Below are 6,000 nucleotides of genomic sequence, written 5' to 3'. Positions count from 1 at the left end.
CAAAACCTTTTACTATGGAGGAACTAGAAGATGCCGACTAGATCAAACAAATTAGGCATATTTGTCTTTTGAATGTCATCTACAAAGTAATCACCAAAATCTTGGCTTTGAGATTAAATAGGACGGCATAGAAAGTTATAAATGAAAACCAGACAACTTTCATACCTGGTTAAGTACATTCTGGATGTAGTGTTGGTGTACCATGAAGTGTTACATGAGTTGAGGTGTAAGAAAAAGCAAGGGATCATTCTCGAGTAGGATTTTGAGAAAGCCTACAACAAAGTGAATTAGATTTTTCTAAAAGTGGTGTTACATAGAAAATGTTTTGACAACAAGTGGATAGAGTGGATCATAATAATAGTTGGGGATGGTATAGTGGCTACTATTAGTTTGAGACAGAAGGACCCCTTGTCCCATTGTTACTTGATTTGGTAGTTGCTGTATTATCAGAAATTGAATGCATCTAGGCCCCAATTTGGTGATTGATGAACATGAGTGTTGTGACTAACATGTGTTTCGCAACGGTATTCACATTTGTGTTGGTCACAAGTTGATTGGCCCTCAAGATTTAGTTTGATGCTTGGAGTATGGCACAAATGATGTTTGTAAAGAATAAGGACACTATAGAGCGAATGGAGGTTTGGTGCTCAGAGACATTTGCTATAGTTGTATTAGGGCTTTGTTTTTCCATTGGCCATACTATGGGGGGGGGGGGGGGGGGGGGGGTCAAAGCAGTTATCTTTAGGGAGTTGAAGCAAAAGCATTTGGATGCACAAAAGGCTAACTCTTAGCCAAGATCATGATGGTAAATGGACCAATCAAAGTGGTTTCAAGCCAAGAAGTTGAATTGGTCAAGGTCGGACTTAATGGGTTGAAAATAGTGCCAGTGTATACACTAGATGACAAGGTTGAAACTCAGTGGATCGTCTGGTGATACTATGCCTTGGGTAAAAATAGCTTTGCTGTAGTGACAGATTGGTCAGTGTATGACTCGTTGTGCCTATGTGGCTCCCGGTGCATCATATAATGTGGCCCAACTTGACTCGGTCACAAGTTGACCATTCCATTGATGTGCACCAAATGATTTAGTGTGCTTGCATGGCACTCAGCAGAGCATTAGGAAAAGTCCATCTTGACTTAGTGACAAGTTGGCAAGGTTACTAGTGTGCGTCGTATGATCTAGTGGAGACTTAGTAACTCTCGATGGATCATCTGGTGGGCCTAGCTTGAGTCCGTGACAAGCTTGGCCAAGTCTCTATCATGATGTTCTGGTGCGACTATGTGACACACCAGCATATGATATAATGGGGAACATTCTGGTATATATATTCCCAACTAGTTGTTTCTAGAATCGGCCATGTTAGCAGCACAATATGATCTGGCATTGGCAATGAAGGCTAGCGATTCATCAAGTGATGTCTGCATTTGTCAGATTTTTCCAACGGCTAGCAGCCCCTTCACCGTCTATATATATAAGTGCTACCCTTGGCTTATTTGGAGATGCTCTTTCATCCCATTTTTGTCAGCACTTATAGAAAAGGATTGTGAAGCCTTTGGAAAGGTACCCAATCCAAGAAGTGAATTTGAGTGTTAGCCTAGCTTGAGTGCTACTAGTGTTCTTGCTTGGGTTTCTTTGAGTTGGAGCTAAAGACTTGTTATCCATGGTGATTGCCATCACCTAGATGGCTTGGTGGAGGACTTGGTGACCTTCTTTGGTGGAGTTGTTGTGAGGAGGTTCCAATAGGTGCACATGGTATTAAACCCCCATACTGGAGTGGTAAATGAGTTTTGCTAGTGGATGGGAGCGGAACTAAGTCTTGGTGGCTCTTGGTGCCCAACATGGATTAGGGGCTTGTGGCAGCAACCCAATACCATGTGTCGGGGTTATGATACCCTGGGTATCTTAGGATACCGACTAGTTAGCCGCTCAGGTGGCCCACAATACACCAGCCAGTATAAGCCCAAATGACCGAGGCCTAGCTAAGCTGAGCGGACCGGGCCAAACACTAAGGTCGGGGTCCACCACGACCCCTTCTCTCTGCCTTATCCGCACACTACGCATCAATCCACGACCTCTCATCCTCCCGACCCCTCCAAGGAACGAGGAGAGATTGAGCTCACAATGCGCACCTGCTCTGATAGGAGCGGGCACGCCGCACTGACCCCACAAGGACCGAGGGGACAACAGTCACATCGGCCTAGTCAGATGCCATCCCTGCACCACACAGTGCAAACAAGACAACACCGCCAAGCGTTGACGGCTAGTACGGAGACCCACTGTCCAAATACGGCCCGATGAGACATATGAATGATTCTACCCACCACGGGATGGGATCCGTGATGATGGCTTTGACTTGGGAGGCCACCCAATGCAGCAAGGATCACGCCCCCGGAGCCTGGGATTGTGTCCACCAATACCACCAACAACAAGACGATCGACGATCTAGGGGCAGCTACCAACTCCTGTATGACGCCCCTAGATGATCAGGAGGCGATGACGAAGGCCACGACGAGACCACATCACACAAGACGGCTGGCGAAACACCACCATGCCCATAGAGCCGCCATGACCAGCACTGTAGCACCACGCTACACCATGCCACGACGTGGGCATAAGACCATGACGACAGCCACACCTGGACGTGCGCCGCAAGACGGTGTTACTTGCAAGCCAAGTTAGCAAGGCCCCCTCCCTCAGGTTCACGACCCCTCGGTCAGGAGAACCTTCTTCTTTATATGTGGCCTGGCTCCAGATTCTATATAAAGGCAGCTAGGGCACCCTTCTAAGACATCCACACACTCTTCGGGATCCTAAAGCTTTCTTTCGGGAAGCCCGTCTCCTAGCTCTAGCTCTCCTACCTCTTCCACCATTCTTGCACCCCCATTGTAAGAACTTCAGAGCATTCAAGCGAGGAACATACACTCGATCATCTCTAAGACTGGACGTAGGGCTCTGACCTGAACTAGTATAACTCCTCGTGTCTTTTGGATGCTACCATCGTCTTCCTAGAGCAGCGTGACATCCGTATAAATTCACTAGTCGATCAACAAAACATCGATAATTGGCGCGCCAGGTAGGGGGACAGTCGCGCACTCTCGTGTTGAGAAGGAAGCGATGGACTTGCTCTTGGTGCGGCCCTCGGTGGCTGCATCCGCTTTGGAAGCCTTGAGTTCATCGACGTCGATGGGCTAGCACCCGTTGACAATCTTCTCCCCGGCCAAGCCCTGCACTTCAGGGACCTAGACTTCGTAACTGACCACATGGGCTGGCGATGCCTCAACGAATGGAATGCGGCCTCGCTGCACATCCCAACGCCTGATCACAGATCGGCCATCGATGGTCCCGCGATCATCGATTCTGATGCGCTAGCATGTAGGATTGATGCCTATCTTGGGGCGAATCCCGAGCCAGAGCTAAGCTGATGCGTCTTCTACATGTTGGCGAACGCTTTCGCCTAGCTCTCCGGGAGTGGGCCCATGCCGCCAGAGGTTGAATTCTAGAACCCCAGTACCGCACTGCCCTCTGAAATGTGGGATGAGATCACACTCTTCGAGTGAGAGCTAGCCAGATGCAACGACCATACGGTGATGCCAGGTTCCTCTGAGTTTGTGGGGATGATGGAGCGGGATCTGGAGTCCATCTATGACATCCTGTTGATGACCCTAGGGAACATGGACTCTGAGTCCGATTCCAAGGGGAGCTGTCATCCACTGAGAGAATGCAACTTGTTGCACCTCTTGGAGGATGGGGCGGCAGTGGTAGGAGGCGCGGAGGATGACGCCTATCTGATTCCATGCACCCCCAAGGAATAGGCGGAGTACGACTAGGAGCACCATGACAGCGAATGCCCTGGCCCACAACACCTCGATGCTAAGGTCACGCGGGCGCGGGCACGCCACGTCTACGACCAGATCCAGCAAGGCAAGAGGGAGACACATGTCTTCCCTCGAGCTAGCCACAACATCACGACGGCTGCCATGGTCATGCGAGAGGCCCCTGAACCCATGACCGATGAAGGAAAGCGCGTCCACAAAGAGTTGTGAGACCTACAAGAGACCACAGTGGTACAACAGGCTCAAAGCTCTACGGAGAGGCGGCATCCTGAGGCCAGCCTCGTGCACATCTCCTCTACGCATGGCATCCCTGAGGGATACCATGCACTGAGCATACTCTGGCACAGTGATGACACGATGGCGCATAGGCGGGAGCCATCCCCAATGCACAGATGCTATGTCAGAAACCACGACGCTCGCCCGGTTCAAGGCGATGCCCTATGCTGGACCTAGCAGCAAGGATCTACCATACTACGGCGACAGCGGTCCAAACAACCATGGCCGACATCCCAGGATCTAAGACACTCAGCGCAGTCCGAGGCCGGATGCTTGCGGCCTGCAAGCGTTCGCAAAGAGGATCCGGTAGACGCCATTCCTAGCGTGTTTCTGCGCATCGCCGAACATCATCAAGTACTCCATGGACTCCAACCCCGCTATATGGCTAGAAGACTTTTGCCTCGCCTATCGAGCAGGCGGGGTGGACGATGATCTCTTCATCGTCTAATACTTGCCACTCTACCTCGCAGAAAGTGCCCGAGCATGTCTCGAGCATCTCCTCACGGATAGCATCCACTCGTGGGTAGACCTCAAGCGCATCTTCATAGAGAACTTTCAGGGCACATACGTGCACCCTAGAAATTCCTGGGATCTCAAAGCTTGTAAGAAGAAAGCGGAAGAAACTCTACACGAGTACATCTGTCGCTTTTCCAAGTAGTGCAACGAGCTTCCTGATATCATGGATGTGGATGTGATCAGAGCGTTCATCTCTGGCACAACTAATGAGGCACTCGTCCATGAGCTCGAACGCAGCAAACCATGGACGACGTGGGAGTTGCTCGACCTCGCGACAAGCCACGCCTCCAGTGAGGAGGACGTCCAGGCAATCTTTTGCAAATATAAGGGCAAGGCTCAGGCTGAACCCATGAACAAGGCCAAGGACCGCAATCAGCGAGGTAAAGGCAAGAAGGACAACTAGAGGCACCATGACAACGAATTCATCACGACGGTCGACAGGGTCCACAGGCAAAAAACTAGCAAGCTCAACCACGTCAGTTTCGACAACATAGTCAAGTTGTCATGCCGCAACCATGGCTATCCAGTCAAGCACACCCTCGAGGAGTGCAACCTCATCAAATGCTACTTCAAAGGTGACTACAAGGCAACCAGCATGGACACACCGTCTAGATCTGCTGGCAATAAGGAGAAAGGGGATCTTCGGTGGACCGGTAGCGTATGAGTCCAAGCACCGGTAGAAGCTCACGGATAGGGAGGTCAACACGGCCGTCCTAGGCGAGGCTATCCCGGCCTTCCTGAAATGGTCAGAAACCGTGATCACTTTCAACAGAAAAGATCACCCCAACCACATTTCATAGCCGAGATGTTTTTCCCTTGTCATTGACCCGATCATCGACAAGACCCACCTGTCTTGTGTCCTCATGGATGGAAGAAGTGGTCTCAACCTCCTCTATACCGAGACCTATGACGCCATGGGGCTGCCATGAGCGATCATACGGTCGTCCGGTGCTCCGTTCCACGGAGTCACACCCGGGCTTCAGGCCGTTCCCCTCGGGCAAATCGACTTGCCTGTAACATTCGGAGGTCAAGCAAACTTCTACATAGAAACGCTCACCTTCGAGATAGTGGACTTCCCCAGCGCCTACCATGCCATCTTGGGACGACCATGTTACACCAAATTCATGGTTGTCCCCAACTACACTTACCTTAAGCTCAAGATGCCTGGTCCCCATGGGATCATCACCATAGGTGGCGACCTTCGACAGGCCCACCTCTGTGAATGGGAGCACCACGACATCACGATAGCCGCATGCCAACCTCTAGAGCCTCAACTCGCTTGGACGACAACAACTAGCGTCATGACAAAGTTGGATTCTGAGGGGCAACCCACGAGGGCTGGGCCCAAATGTGACTTCCCTACACAGTAGGGGA

This window comes from Miscanthus floridulus, chromosome 3, assembly GCF_019320115.1.
Source record: "Miscanthus floridulus cultivar M001 chromosome 3, ASM1932011v1, whole genome shotgun sequence".
NCBI classification, from domain to species: Eukaryota; Viridiplantae; Streptophyta; class Magnoliopsida; order Poales; family Poaceae; genus Miscanthus; species Miscanthus floridulus.
Note: the sequence above shows the minus strand (reverse complement) of the source record.